Source organism: Tiliqua scincoides, chromosome 1 (assembly GCF_035046505.1).
Source record: "Tiliqua scincoides isolate rTilSci1 chromosome 1, rTilSci1.hap2, whole genome shotgun sequence".
Taxonomy (NCBI): Eukaryota; Metazoa; Chordata; class Lepidosauria; order Squamata; family Scincidae; genus Tiliqua; species Tiliqua scincoides.
Window position 1 is genome coordinate 303,169,050 of NC_089821.1, and position 15,927 is coordinate 303,184,976.

Consider the following 15,927-nt stretch of genomic DNA (forward strand, 5'->3'; position numbering starts at 1 on the left):
GTCCAAAAACTGATGTTGCGCTTTGACTATTTTAGTACCTTTGACAGAGACAAAAAAGGTTGAAAATCACTGATATAGACCAATCATACCCTCCTTTGTAGCCATCCCCATTGTCCCCCATGCCTCCCACTAATTCCAACACTGCCTGAATTTTCGAGTTCCTTTTTGGGAGTCCCTTTTTGTTGGAGTCCCTTATTGCCTCCTTCTTCATGTTTTCATCTTGTGCACTTTCTAGTTAAGGAGGCTCATGATGTTTCATTCTGTAGTAGCAACATCCAACAACATGGATTGCTGATAGCAGGATATAGCACCATGTGATCTTTCCTAACTACTTGATTGGGGGCCACATACTGTACATTACCAGAAGGTGCTTCAGGTGAGCTGCATAGCCAAGGGCCATTTTGTGCCTTACACAGAGGTGAACCTATCTGGGTATGTCAACAAGTGTACAATCCATAGGGGCTGAGTTGAACTTGGCTCCCTGATAAGTGCAGCTATGTAATACACATGTTTGGTGCATTCAGTCTTTTTATTTTTTAATTGAACCCTTAAAATGTTTCTGGTATATGTCTAAAACAGTGTGATATGTGAAGTAGCTTCTATAAGCTAGCTGCTATCCCCCTTGCACAGAGATAGTCTGGCCACCTTTAGTCTTAGGCCTGCCCCAGATACGCTGTTGTTCGGTGTCAAAATGCATCTGTAAGCATGCAGGATGACCTACCCCAGTGAACCTAGGAAAGGGGGCTCAGTGGCATAGCTACAGGGGTGCAGCGGGTAGCAATTGCACCAGGCTACAAGCTTTAGGGGGGGCAAGAAACTGAGTTTAACACTAATGGCCAAAATTGTGAAAACCTTGGTATACATGAATAATATCATTGTGTCATATACCATTCGATGAGGAATTTAATGTGGAACGCAATGAAACAAACAAAGGTGTCAAAATACCTCTATTCTGTCAAACTATAGCCAAATAACCAGAAAATTAAAAACACAACTGCATTATGTAACAAAAACTGAACTTTCTTAACTCAGAACTGACCAATGAGATTGATTGTTCTGAGAGCCAATTAGGTGTTGTTGTGATACAGCAAGTAACCAATAAGGTGTTGATATGGAAGGGGGAGCCTGGGGGAGGTGGCAGAGCAAGTGGGCATCGAGCTGCTGAAGGGAGGAGGCAGATTTTCCTTCATTTTAACTTCTTTAAAAGCCAGGGTGTGATGTCACTTCCGGGGCGACATGATCATTAGCTACGCCACTGGGAGGGCTGATAGTTGGGGTGGACAGTGCTGTTAGATCCATGTGATTTCTGCAAAAAAGAAAAATCACAGACGCTCTCTGCTGCTACATCAGCAGCAAGGGACTGGATTCTTTAGTGGTGCAAATAAAGAAAGAAGGGAGGGGCGTTGGAACAAGTAGGAGTTTACTTTTAAAATACTTCATTGCCCTGTTACCTATCAACAGACATTCCAAAACAAATCTGAAATGGTTTAGACGCTGTGATCCAATTTGCAGCAACAGGTTAGTACAAGTGCAATCAAAGCAAGTGCTGCTTTGCAATGCAACCACAGCTATTTACAAATGCACACCACGAAGGGGTTGTGTTCTATGCAGCCAGGTAATGATGACAACAGCTATTTACAAAACAAGTGCTGGCAAATGTGTTCGCAGGAGGAGGAATTGCACGGCCCCTCAATGATATGACCTCCTAGTGCTTCTCTGCCCCTCAGCTTGTGGAGAGTCAAGCCTGGACATGCAAGCCTGCATTAGAACGGTCTGCCTCTCCATGAAGGCATTCATCATTTGCTGAGTGCCCATCCTTATGCTGGTCTGGGGCCTTTGCTACACCAGTGCCACAAACCTGGAGCTCATTTCGTCCAAGGTTTGCTCCTGGCTGACCATCGCCCGCTCCATGCATGCAGAGTGACTTGGTGCTGCAACATCTGTACCCTGGAGGTGGTTGAGGGCCTCTATGAGCTTTTAGTTCCTCTCCCAGTTTGCCTTCAATAGCTCCCTGGAGCACTTGAGATGCTGCTGCTCCCGCCTGCCCCTTAGATACGCATCTTCCCGCCACAATCACCTGAGGTCTCCATTGCTCAACTTCTGCAAATGAGTGCATGGTTTAAAATAGTTGTCCGCTCCTTACTGTGGAACTTGTGTGATCCTTGCCATGGTCAGTGCTGTAGATGGTCAAGTGGGAACATTCTTACCCCCTGCAGGTCTTCTTGCTCCTGCTATTTGCCACCCTCAAGTTTCTAAAACCTTATTAAAACCTTGGTTAAAACTTTTTAATGATAGTCCAGAACTTGCCTGATCCATACCATGGTCAACCTAGAGGGAGGAAAGACCCCCCGCCCCTGTTCTTTCAATTTCTGCTAAGTGGCTGCCCCTCATTTTTCAAAGAATTATCTAGAGGAGATCTTACCTGATTCTCTACCACAGTGGTTTTCAAACTCTCCTGGAGAGTTTGAGCCACTGTAAGTGCTTGTGGGGCCGGGGGGCAGGCAGCAGGGACAGGTGGAAGGCAGCGGCGCGATCCCCAGGATTGCGCCGCTCAGGGGGCTGCAGGGGCTTGGGTGCACTTACCCAAGCTTCCCGCAGCCTCCCCAGGGTGCAGGGAGCCCAGTGCGAACCTTTGGCAGAGCTCCCCGCAGCAGTGAATGTAAAAGCAGAGCGATTGCGCCCCGCCTCTGCTAAAGCGGAAGTGGAGCGCGATTGCTCTGCTTTCACTGCTGTGGGGAGCCTGCCAAAGGTTCACACCAGGCTCCCCGCACCCCGGGGAGGTTGCAGGAGGCTAGGGTAAGTGCACCCAAGCCCCTGCAGCCCCCTGAGCAGTGCGATCATGGGGATTGTGCTGCTGCCTCCAGGCTGCCCCCGCCCCTTAAGGGGGCAGAGGCCAGGGCCCACAGGCTGGGGTGTTGCGACGCCCCAGTTTGAAAAGCCCTGCTCTACCAGGAGGAATTACCTGGTTCAAAAGACATCTGTTGGAATGGCTCAAACAGTAGCAAGCTGTTTGCATCACTCATAGCAAGCTGTTTGCATCACCCACTGCTTGAGGTGACTCATCCAGCATAGAAGGTCCTCTCTATGGGGAGGAAGACTCTGCATCAATGAGAACCAGGCTCAAGGCCACTTCTTTCTTGCTTCCCCCATGTCTCTTGATGTGACAGCCCACCTCCTCTGCTGCACCATCCCTGAGCCACTCATGTGAGATCCGAGCACCCCACATCCGTGCAGTGCAACTGGTCAAGGATGTTGATGATGGCCATGCTTGTCCTAAAGCATCCAGAATGGTCATTGCCTCCTTCTGTGAATCTCTCCAATGTTCAGTTAATTATGCCCTTATAGCTTTGTAAAAAGAGTAGCTAAGGGGGCATATTGGAAATGCGCAAGATCCCTCAAGGACATAGGGTGTGGTGTCAACAACGGCCCCTTGCTCTGACAGGTTTGGGAAGCACAGGGTTAACACCAGGGTCTCGGTATGCAATGAGTGTGCTGCATAGCTGCAGCCACTTGAAAGCAACAGGGCCCTCAGGACCCTGTTAATAAAATCAGGACCTGGAGAAAGGAAAGGATGTGGGTGTAGAAGGAAGGAAGTTGGAGAGCCTGAGAGAGTTGAAGGAAGAAAGGAAGGTGCTTGGAGGAGAGAGGACTGACTGATGGACTAGCTGACTGGTGAACTGATTAATAGACTGAGGGACTAAATGACCTGGCTGGTGGACTACAAGACCGATGACTGACCAATGGACTAACTGACTGGTGAATGGATGAATGGATGGGTGAATGGACTACTGAAGATTGCTGGAATGGGGACTACTGGAATGGGGCAGGAGGTCTGGTCTAGAGGGCAGAGCCTCCGTCTGCCTGAAGATAACATCCACAAGGTCGCCAGTTCGAGGCCACCGGCACCGTGCGACCTTGGAGCAGCTGACAAGCTGAAGCCGAGCAATTCCATCTGCTCTGAGCGTGGGAGGATGGAGGCCAGAATGTGAAGCCAGATCGGAATGAAACACCTTGAATGTAGTCGTTCTTGAAAGAAAGAACCTTCTTTGAAATTGTAAAAATCCCTATTTAATAGGGATTTAATAAAGCCTGCCTATGTAAACCGCCTTGAATAAAGTCTTGAATAAAGACCAAGAAAGGCGGTATATAAATACCTGTTGTTGTTGTTGTTGTTGTTGTTATTATTATTATTATTATTATTATTATTATTATTATTATTATTATTACTGAAGATGCTGGAGACTGGTGTGTGGCTGCCACACCCAAGACCTGCTGAGAACCAAGGTGTTGCTGCGGTGGCTGGAGAAGCTGCTGGCAAAAGAGGGGAGGAAGGAGGACCTCTGCAGGTTGAAAAGGCAAGCTGCTCTGGTGGCTGGGTACTGCAGTGCAGAACTAGGGCCATTGGGGAAAGAAGGGGGAACTAATTAGCTTAGAGTGGGTGTAAGTTCTCTCTACAAAGCTTGGAATGGGAATTTGGCAAAATGGGGCTGTGGTGAGGGCTAAGGGGCCTTATCTCATATATTCCCTGAGCTGCTGAATGTTGCGCTCTGGACCCCTTTTCCAGGTACACTCTTCTTCAGACGAGAGGTAAGTGGCAGAAGGGATAAATGCCATCTCCATTGCAATAGGGTCCTTTTTTTTGAATCATCTCCCCAGTGAAGTCAAACCTTCTGGGTTTAAGGAAGTCTTGTTTATTTAATTAGTCTATTGTGATTAATCTGTGTTCGGCTGGGTTTAATACTGCTGCTATTTTTAGGCCTCGTTATTTTATGATTTCATCAGGGAACTATGTATTAGCCACCCTGGAGGTTCTTGTTTGTTTTAAAATTCAAGGCATTAACAGCATTTTAAACAATAAGAAAAGAAGAGGATGGATGAAAAAGATCACCCAGCTAAGTTGTTTGGGAGCTTTTGGTTTTGCACATGTAGGAGAATCGGGCTGCAATCCTATGCGTACTTTCTTGGAAGAAAGCGCTATCGGATTCAGTGAGACTTATTTCTGAGTGCAGTACACATATAGGATTGTGTAAAGAGCAGTTTCCAGCAACATAACAAACATTCTGGCCTGCACCATCCGTTGACTGTTTCTACGTCCTGAAAATGCACCAGATGCCTCTGGGTAGACATGCATAATTAAACCACACATAGTGAATAATTAAAAAAAATAGAATAAGAAGAAGATTAAATCCATTAAAAGTTAAAATTACATTGTTTTAATTTTCTAACGTTCTCTTGAGGCTGTTCCATCCTCTTTGCTCCTGACAGCTTGTCTGTCCTGATTGTGATCTCATAGCACAGGCTGTAGTTCTGTCATGAACATGGAAGAAAAAATGCGTATAGCGGTGGTTTTTGATTCCATTCCTGCTCTTTTGGCTTTGATTCATCTGTTCTCCCTGCGTGAAAAACAAATCCAGGAGGTCACTGACTAGAAAAACAAATATATTTGTTCCTCTATATCTTATTTGGATTAAACAAAATTAAACAACGTTTTGGAGATGGGCAGGAGGGTGGTTAGCTATTGAAGATATTTGGAAAAATAGTTTTAAGAGAGTTGGCAGACCAGAGGTCAATAATAAACCCTCTCTTGGATTGAGAGAGAAGATGCCAACTGTCCTTTGGCCCTGGACAGTTAGGAAATAGTTTTGGGACGTTATGGAAAAATATGTCAATGTTCGCTACCCTCAGAACATGTGCCCAGGCCTGAATGAGAACCCTCATTCTTCCTCTGAAGGGAAACGTCTTGGGAACCACGTCATTCTCTCCCCTGACTCAGGCAGCATACAATTTGGTATCAGTAAGCTTTGACTGAAACAATGTTTTAACAGTGTGCCTTGTGCTATCTGTGCTCTACATTTTGATTCTTGTTCAGAGCAACACGCAGGCTATTTTTGATACCTAGACAAATCAGTTGTTTGGAAGAAGCTTTGTATCTTGAGTTCCTGGTAGAAATTCATGGCCATGTTTTTTCTCAAACCAGAAACCCAGGGGAGCTGTGAGGGGTCATAACCTTGCTAGTAAACTCACATCTTTTGGTCACCTGAGTAGCTTACATCTGACGGGGGGGGGTATGAAAATCTGATCTGCGGGGAGAACCAACGATGACAGTTTGTGGTGCAAAATGAGCCGACGTGACAGGTAGTGAGGTTTGTGTCTCAAGCAGGTATTTCTTAGGCTGTTTCGAATCGCTTTTTGCCATTTCCTCAACCGTTAACTGAAAATACCCTGCTGAGGGTTTCTTTCTAGTTTGTCTTTTAAATCTGTCCCTGGTTGATTTTTGTAGGTCATTCAGTTGTCTGCATCACTCTGTTGGTGGTTCTGTTGCTTAACAAAGGCAACAGCGTGACTTTCCCATACTTCCCATAAGGCTAGTTTGTTAATTAACACTGCAAATGCTTATTCTGCCTCTGTTCTGAACCCAAGAAAGAGGCACCAGAATGATCATCAGGGAACTGGAGTATCTTCTCTCTGAGGAATGGAATGGCTACAACTCTTGGGGCTTTTCATTTAGGACAGGGGTCTCCAAACTTTTTGGTTAGAGGGCCGCATCAAATATCTGGCATGGTGTGGAAGGCCGGAAAAAAAAATTTAAATATGAAATTTAAATAAATAAATTAGAGATGGAAATTAGAAGTTTGAATAAATGAATGATTGGCTCATTCATTCAACCTCTCTGGCCCTCAGAACACCCTCCAGGCACAATCAGAGCACAGTTCTGGGCATGTTCAGTTGAGTGGGCCAGAGGCTTTCACGGGACAAGAGGTTAGCCGCGGGCCAGAAAGAGGCTGGCTGCAGGCCGCATCTGGCCCCCAGGTCGGGGTTTGGAGACCCCTGATTTAGGAAAAGGAGGGTGGGTGGGAATGATAAAGGTTTGTAAAATTTTACTTGGTGCAAAAAAAGTCAGAAGGAGTTGTTTTTCTTCCTCTCCACACACCAAGATCATGGTTCATCTGATGAATTTGAATAGTGGGGATGAAGGACAGTGTGGCTCCAATGGTGAGATGGAGGGGCTGCTTACGTGGCCTGTTGTGGTATCTGCTGTACTTACTGCACCTTGGGTAACACTATTTATTTGAGAAATTTATATCCTGCTTTCCCCATGCTGAGGCAAATGCCCAAGGTGGCTTACAATACTCCATAGTATGAATTTTTATAATAATTATTCAAAGGCAGCTGATAGAAACCTTCTCTTCCAGATGAAATCCTTCATGGTGTGGTCGTCATCTCAGGCATCTGGGTATGCCTTGTGAGCTTCCAGCACGGGCAGTTTCAGGTCAGCCAAGCTGTAAAGGCTCTGTGATCTCACAACAGCTTTATCAGCTTTCAGTCTCCCATTCAAAATTCAACCCAGACTGTTCCTCCTTAGTATTCTTCAGACAGCCATCCAGTCATACACCTGGTGAGTTGGACTATTGTCGAGTAAAATAGATGTCTGCTCTGACTTCCAGTGGTCACCTGGGTCTCCTGCAGCACTCTTTCCTTGCCCTGCACCTTGGGACTTGCTTCATGTAAAGCACATGGTCTATGGTTGGTGTATAGCCCCCTTATCATAGTATTGACAGATAGGACTCAAACCACAGGACTTCTGGGCATTGGTTTGATGTTCTTGAGGAATCCATTTGCTACATCCTTTGGGAACTAGCCTGAAGGTCAAGGGACAGAAAGTGAGCTGACAAAATATGCTGGTATGTCCAGAGTGACAGATTTACTGTGCCATCACGTCCCTCCAGTCTTTAACTCTTGTAGAATAATACAACAGTGATACCATACAATAGAGTGATATATAATAATCCATGCACCTTCAATACAGATTTTTACTGTAAATAGTCACTTATGAAACCGAGCAGGATAAAGCATGCCAGAAGGGCAAGCTGAATTGATCAACTAAAGATGTGAGTTTCTAAAAAATTATACTCCTTTCAACCAATCCAAACTTTTGACTGTTTTCTGTGGAGTTCGCCCCTGTCTGCAAAACATAAATTCTAATTATTTGTCCTTTTGTATTCATACACTTATTTGCAGAGATAGCAATTACTCAGAAGGTAAACAGCCTGAATTACAAAATCGTTACGCACAAGGCTATCAATTAAACCAGATCGATCCTCCTTGCAAAAAAAAAGAACACCACAGAGACAGATAGATCAATTGGCAGATATCTGTTCATGGGAGGAGAGAGGAAAGGTAATGTAGGCTGGGAAGCTTAAAGCAGGGTTTTGGGGATGGATCCTGACTGGGCAAGTAGGGCAAGCTGATCAAGGGGATGCTCAAAAGTGAAGTGTGTCCTTTGGGGAATCGAGGGCAAAAGGACAAAATGTTTTCCCCCAGTGCTTCTGTCCCATTCTGGCCAGAGTGGACTGCATCATGGTCTTGGCATCGTGGTCAGAGTTTCTGAACAGTAAACTGGTTCAAACTCTTCAAAGTTTGTATCTGAATTGGAGATGGTGTCTGAATTGGAAAATAAAAAAAATACTGATGAACCTGAACCGGAGTCAGAACAGATGTCCAGATGGGAAAAATGATTGGCACAGTCCCTTTCTTACTTCCTAGCCCCAAATGAAAGAGATCTGCATTCATTCTCCATGGAGGAACAGTTAAACAATGGAGAATATTAGCAAAAATGACCAGGGCCTATATTGTTGCATAGCATCCCATTACAACTTTCATTAAAAAAAATTATATCCTTGAACATTGCAGTTAAATGCAAAGCTTGTGGATAGGAGCAATCCACATTGTGGATAGAGAAATGCAACAGGAAGGGTGAAGCAATACCATATAGTTTCTTTAATTAAGCTCAGATATTCAGGGCCAAGCTGTGATGCTGGGGATAAGTCTGAGTTAAGCGCAGGGGCGGGTCACGGCAAATGGCCATCAGAATCCACCTCCAAATCCTGCCACCTGCCTTCTGACAATGTGTGTGTGCTATTGCACATGTACACACTCCAGACATGTACCATTGATTGTACATGTTGGGGGGGGGGGGTGACTGTCTCCCCCCATTATCTGCCTGGTGGCCTCATTCCTTTCATGCATGCTCAGTGAGTGCATGAGGAGGGTGAAGGGCAGTTACTTCCTCCACCTTTGATATCCATTTCCAATCCCAGTATCCCCACACTGGCCACTAAAACAAGTGGTGGCAGCAGCAGAGCTGGACATCCTCGTTGTCAGAAGTCAGTCTTCCCTGATCTCTTGTGTGCTGGTGCATGGGAAGGGGTTGGGGCCAGCCATCAGGCAGGCAGTTGGCCAGGGATGGTGGGTGGGTCCATATGGTAAGGTGCATCCCCTGTCGCCTAAGGCAACGTTTTCAAATGGCTTCATGGCTGGGCCGACCCTTGCTCAGTGGAGCTTTGCATGCAGAAGGTCCCAGGTTCAATCTGTGGCAACTCCAAGGAGTCTGGGATGTGTGTAGTTAGGCCAGGTTGACCAGATCCAATGGAGGAGAGTGCCTATACCTTTAACAATTGTATACAAGAGAGAATTTTTGGCAGGTGCAGCTTTTTAAACCTTTCCATGTTGAGCTGCACCTGCCAAAATTCCCTCTTGTATGCAATGGTTAAAGGTATAAGCACTCTGTCCTCCATTGTATCTGGTCACCCTGAGGTAGGCCCAGCATCAACCTATGCATACAGACAAGGGAATAAGCTCCTTTGAATGGGGTTGGATTTACTTATCAGTAAACGTACATAGTATTGGGCTATTTGTCATTCAGTGGTCAAGCTGTTCGATGTGATATTAAAGAAATGGGACATTTTTCATGCAGCTCAAACCCAGAATAGGTGATGTGGTCCCGAGTGAAGCTGCTGATCTTATTCAGACCAGTCGCTGCAGTATGGTTGTAGCATTAAATGCCTTCGTGGTGCGCTCCATTCATGACAATACTAAATAACTCCATGCTAAATAGCACAGGCTGGACAGTGTGGGGGAGGAAAGCACCATTTTGACTGCATATTCCTCTTTTATAAAAATGAACTAGATACATGGAAGAAAAGCAGGAAGGACAAAAATTGCCCTGCAGCTTTTTTGGTGGCAAGCAGACAAAACACACAGAAAATAAAGTTAAAATAATGTATAAAAAAGGAACCCATAAAGAGACTCCGCGAATAGCTGATGAGTGCACACATTTATCCAAGAGCATGTGGTTTTGAGTCATCGGGGCTTATTTTGCTCCCTGCTGGATCGGCATAATCTTTCAACTGTCCCTGGTTGCCAGGGCAATCGTGGATTTGTTTTCTGTATTTCATTGCGCAGCTTTGCTTTTCTGCTCCGACTTTTGCCAGCTCCTGCTTGCTCACGCTTGTGGGCCTGTGGGATGTTCGGCTTGCGTACAGCAGAGGAGCCTGGACAAATGGAGGACCCATGAAATGGTCTAAAGAAAGATGCCAGCTACGCAGGGACCTTCGTATTGGGCTTCCTTATCTTTGCAGCCCTGCATGAACACAGGAAAAGTCCTGCTGGATCAGGCCAAAGGCCCTTCTAGGCCAACATCCTGTCTTCCATAGGTGCCAATAGGCAGCCTGCAGGCTGGAGATGGGCGCATACTTTTTTTCCCATCACTGCTCACTGCAACTGGTATTTAGAGACAAGCTTCTGCTGGACCTGGAGATGGCACATAGCTAGCATGTTGAGTAGCCACTGATAGACCTGTTCCTCCCCCCCCCCCGTTTGTCCAATCCTTTTTTAAAGCCATCCAAGCCAGTGGCCACCACCAAATACTGTGGCAATGAATTTCACAGAATGCTTTGTGAAGACATATCTATTTTTTTGCCCGTCCTACGTCTCCTGACAATCAGTTTTATAATTTTTCACATTTTCATATTTGTATACTGCCCTTCCTCCAAAAAGCTCAGGGCAGTGTACACAGCTGCTCCCCTCCTTTAGTCCTCGCAACAAACCTGTGAGGTAGGTGAGACTGAGAGAAATTGACTGGCCCAAGGTCACCCAGGAAGCTGCATGACTGAGGGGGGTTTTGGAACCTGGATCTTCCAGGTTTAAGTCCACCTCCCAAATCACTACACCACCCTGGCTCTCTAGAATTGTGAGAAAGGGAGAAAAGCTTCTCTCTATCCACTCTTTCCACACCATGCCTAATTTTAATTTCAATCACACCCACCCACCAACTTTGCACCCATTCCTTATAAGGGAGTTTCTCCTAGCCTTCTGGCTAGGAGGTGTGCCGTGGAAGTTTGAGAAAGGTTCTTTATTAGTAGGGTGATTTGAACCCTCTATCAGCAGCGTGGTGTGCTCTATCAATGGTCAAAATACTGATGGTGTGCCTTGACCATTTTAGTGTGCCACAAGATGAAAACGGTTGAAAATCACTGGGCGTGACAATGTCACAAATGTTGGAAAACAAAATTGCAACATAACAACAGCTAGTTTATTATTTATTTTTTTATTTGAAAAATTTATATCCTGCTTTTCCTCCACACTCAAGGGCACTCAAGGTGGCGTACGGAGTAAAAACAGATATTAATTAAAACAATATTAAAAATGTTAAAAACGCTAAAACAGAACAAACCCCAGAATTACACAAACCTATTAAAACTCCAGCCCATACATAATGTCATTCAAAAGACTTCCTAAATAAAGAGGTCTTTCATGTTCTGCCAAAAGGTCTCCAAAGAGGGAGCTTTTCTTAATTCCAGGGGGAGGGAATTCCACAAGTGAGGAGCCACCACGAAGAAGGTCCTATTTCTAGCCTTCTAGTTGTATTTCAGTTGTATTCAACTGCATTGTGGACAAGTAAGACTGGACTGTAAGGACACCAAAAAGGAAGGATGCAGCACCGAGAAGGAGCATCCAAGCAACCGAAACTCACCAAGGAGCAGTAAACAATGCAAATGTTTGGAGTGGTAATTTTTCAGTGATTTGATTGGCTGCATTTCAGAAGAATGTAGTTACTGGGGGTAGGCGGTTTGACTCTGTCAGTCTGCTTCTCCAGCGGCTGCATTGGCTGCCCATTCATTTCCGGGCCCAATTCAAGGTGCTGGTTTTGACCTTTAAAGTCCTATACTGCTCTGGGCCAGGATATCTTAGAGATCGCCTACTCCCGTACAAACAGGCTCATCCTCTTAGGTCATCAGAGAAGGCCTTTTTACAAGTGCCGCTGCCTAGGGAGGTATGTGGGGCAGCGGCAAGAAATAGGACCTTCTCAGTAGTGGCACCAACACTATGGAATTCCCTTCCCTTTGACTTAAGAACTGCTCCCTCTCTTGAAACTTTTCGGCAAGGCCTGAAGACCCTTCTGTTTAGACAAACCTGAGTTCCTGGCCTTTTTAACATCTGTTAATATCTTTTTAAAAACCTTGTTACAGGCCTGATCCTTTTATGATTTGCTGCTCTATGCTCTTTTACCTGACTACCTTTTATCTGACTACTGTTTTTATGATATTAATATGCTTTTATCTGTTTTTTATCCGTTTTATCTGTTAATATGCTTTTATCTGTTTATCTGATTTATCTGTTTTTAAATTATGTTTTTTAATTTGTTTTAACCTCTGTTGTAAGCCGCCTTGAATCCCTCCGGGGAGAAAGGCGGGGTAAAAATAAAGTTGTTGTTGTTGTTATTATTATGATTATTAATGTCAAAGTGAGAGACCATTTGGCAGAAGTCGATTTAAATCCATGGCTGTTTGGTCAGTCCTCAGCAGATAAGGGTGAATGTTGGTTCGGTGTTCTGCCCCGGTGGTAGACCTTCGCCTACCATTTAACAGCCACTAGTTAAGCAAAAAGCCTTGGTTTAAGAAAATCTCACAAAGGAAAACAAGTGTTACAGCAGGCTACATCTCCTCACCTGCATGTGACTGCTTTGGGAAAAAATAATTTACCAGCTATTAAGCACAGCACTTGCATCACGGAAAACCAGCCGCTTTTCTTGGCTTTAGAGTTCAAGGATGGGCTTGGTTCCTCCTCGTAATGTTCTCTCTGCAAAGAAACCGCAAAGAGAAAAACTGTGAATCAGCAAGCTCAGGTTGAGTTCATTTTATGTTCTTGGAACACACAAAACTCTAATCCATCTTGGAAAGAACACACCATTTGCATGATGCGATTTTAATTTTTTTATGGGGGGGGGGCCGTGTGAACTAAGCAGAAAAAATGACGAGAAACAAAGAAAATCAAAATCCCAGAGTCATTGAGAAACAATCTCCACCCAGGCATGATTGGTACAATATGTGCTACATTTTTATAAATGTCCCTCCCCCCCCCGCTTATTTTCTTTGTAGAAAATGATGCCCTGTCTTTCAATGGAACTAGCAGGAAGTGTTTACTTGTGTCCTGTCCCTAGTGTTGCCAAGTCACAAGCAAAGATTCTGTGTCTCTCTTTAACAGCATTGGAGCAACCTCTCATTACATTCCAATCCCCCCCCCCCCCGCCACAAAATTTCCTGGTGCAAATAGGATGCTTATTTCTTTATCGGTCACACTTGGATGCTACTCTTCTTCTAAGGCCCAAACCACTGGGCAGAAATCCACGTACCGATGGGCCTTTTCCATGGGGTAAGTACATGTTAGGCTGGTACTGTGTGACAGTGGACTCTGGATGCCAGTCACCACAGGTAAGATCACGCAGGGGGTGGGAGGGAGTGGGCAGAACAAGGCTGGGGGTGGGTGGAATGGGGCAGTGATGGGGGCAAGAAGGGGAGCAGATCGGGACCAGGAAGGGGGCAATTTGGAGGGCAGCAGTGCATGCTAAAATGTGGCCCCCTTCCCCGGCTTGTTTCACCTTCACGGTTCCACGTGGACTAGCTGCAATACTGCTAGTGCAAATCCAGGTAGACCCACTGGGCTAGTAGGGGCTTCCACATGGTGCAAGGGAATAAATGTTTCCTTATCCTGAGGAGGCCTCCAGAGGCCAAAACATCCATGCGGAATGCAGCGGGCATCCTGCATTGCCATGCATGGAGTTACAGTGGACTGGGCTGACCAAAAGGCTTCCAAATGTTGAAAAATAAGCCAGTTCGTAGTTGTCATCTGCAAGTGTCATCTGTAAATTCAAAAGTGAATAAAGTCAGGTCTTCAATCCATTGACTAATAGTAGGAGGGCACTTAACCTTCCAATATTTTAATACAAGTCTATAATATCTGTTTCTCCTGCCCCACTTCTAACTTCCATGATAAGGACATAAGAAGAGCCCCACTGGATCAGGCCAAAGGCCCATCTAGTCCAGCTTCCTGTATCTCACAGCGGCCCACCAAATGCCCCAGGGAGCACACCAGATAACGAGACCTGCAAGGCTTCCTGGGAATTGTAGTTAAGAACATAAGAAGAGCCCCACTGGGTCAGGCCATAGGCCCATCTAGTCCAGCTTCCTGTATCTCACAGTGGCCCACCAAATGCCCCAGGGAGCACACCAGATACCAAGAGACCTGCAAGGCCTCCTGGGAATTGTAGTTTAAGAACATAAGAAGAGCCCCACTGGATCAGGCCATAGGCCCATCTAGTCCAGCTTCCTGTATCTCACAGCAGCCCACCAAATGCCCCAGGGAGCACACCAGATAGCAAGAGACCTGCATCCTGGTGCCCTCCCTTGCATTGGCATTCTGAGGTAATAGTTACAAGTAATAGTTCAAAAGCACATAGGTATCACAGTTATCAGTGATGGTTGCAATGTAGCATTAATTAATTAATGAACTCAATACCCTTCCTCCCAAGTGATCCCTGCTGAGCGGATTGGGGCACTGTCTCCCTGTGGTCCAATGCTGTGCTGGTGCTGTTGCACAGCAGAGAGGAGGCCAACAATTGCTGGCAGAATGGTGAACAAGGAAGCCAAGCCCTGCGACAGGAGTCTCTAATTTGAGAGCTTTGGGGCGCAATCCTAACTGTCCGTTCGGCTGGCCAAAGTCCCTTGGGCCAGCCTGGGAGGGTTGCAAATGTGCCGTAAAGCACGTTTGCGCCTCCTCGAGGGGAAGCCAGGCCGGCACTCCAAGAAGCGCCGGCCTGCGGAGGCTGACAGATGCCTCTGCACTGGCTTCCCCTCCAGTGCTTGCGTCAGCCCCGCAAGGCCGATGCAAGCAAAAAAGGTAGGTGTGGGGGGGCGGGGAGGAGGAGGGAGGGAGGCGTTCTTAAGTGCAGGGGAGGGAGGGTGATGGGCAGCTCCGGGGCCAGCCGGAAGAGGGAGGCAGGGCTGGGATCCAGCAGTTATGCTGGATCCCAACCCCCATTCCAGGGGAGAACACAGCGGCTTCAAGCTACTCCGCTCTCCTTGGACTTGTGCCACCTCAGGAGGTGGCGCAAGTCCGAGGAGACCCATTGGGGCCAGCAGCCCTTACCCAGGGGTAAGGGGAAGAGTTTCCCCTTGCCTCTGGCTAAGCCGCTTCTGGCCACAATCCTGCGCTGGATACAGCGCAAGCCTCCTGGCTTGCCTGTTCCAGCGCAAGTTAGGACTGCACCCTTGGTTTCTTACAGGCCGATGGTCTGAGATCCTGCTCCCCTTGGTACTTGTCCGGTGCTTGCATGGTTGTTCTGGAGAAGGTTGATCTAAGAGCTGTTATCTGAGTGCCCATGGTAAATGTGTCCAGAAACATCCTTGTAGCTTCAGCGGGGTTCCAGTGGCAATTAAAGGGGGGACGGACCTTGTCTCACTGATTGTGGAAGCCATCTGCTGAGACCAAACTGCTAGGTATTGTCTTAAGTGTGCGTAATCCCATTTTGGTGTGTGAACGCTGCCTTTAATCTCTGCAAGGCTCACAAAACAAGGCATCTGCTTCTAAATTTAAGTAGCTGAGACTAATCAGACTAATTTGACTTTTTTTCTGCAGCAGACTTTAATTAATCAACCCCATTCTGCTGCAGAAAGGGCATAAATTGTTTATTTATGTTTTCCTTTTTTTTAGCAGAAAGCACAGAGGCGATTAAAAGATTTACTTTACATGGGCATATGTGCTGGAAAGCTGATGCTTATGTTTCCTTTCTAAACCCCAGATAACAAATTC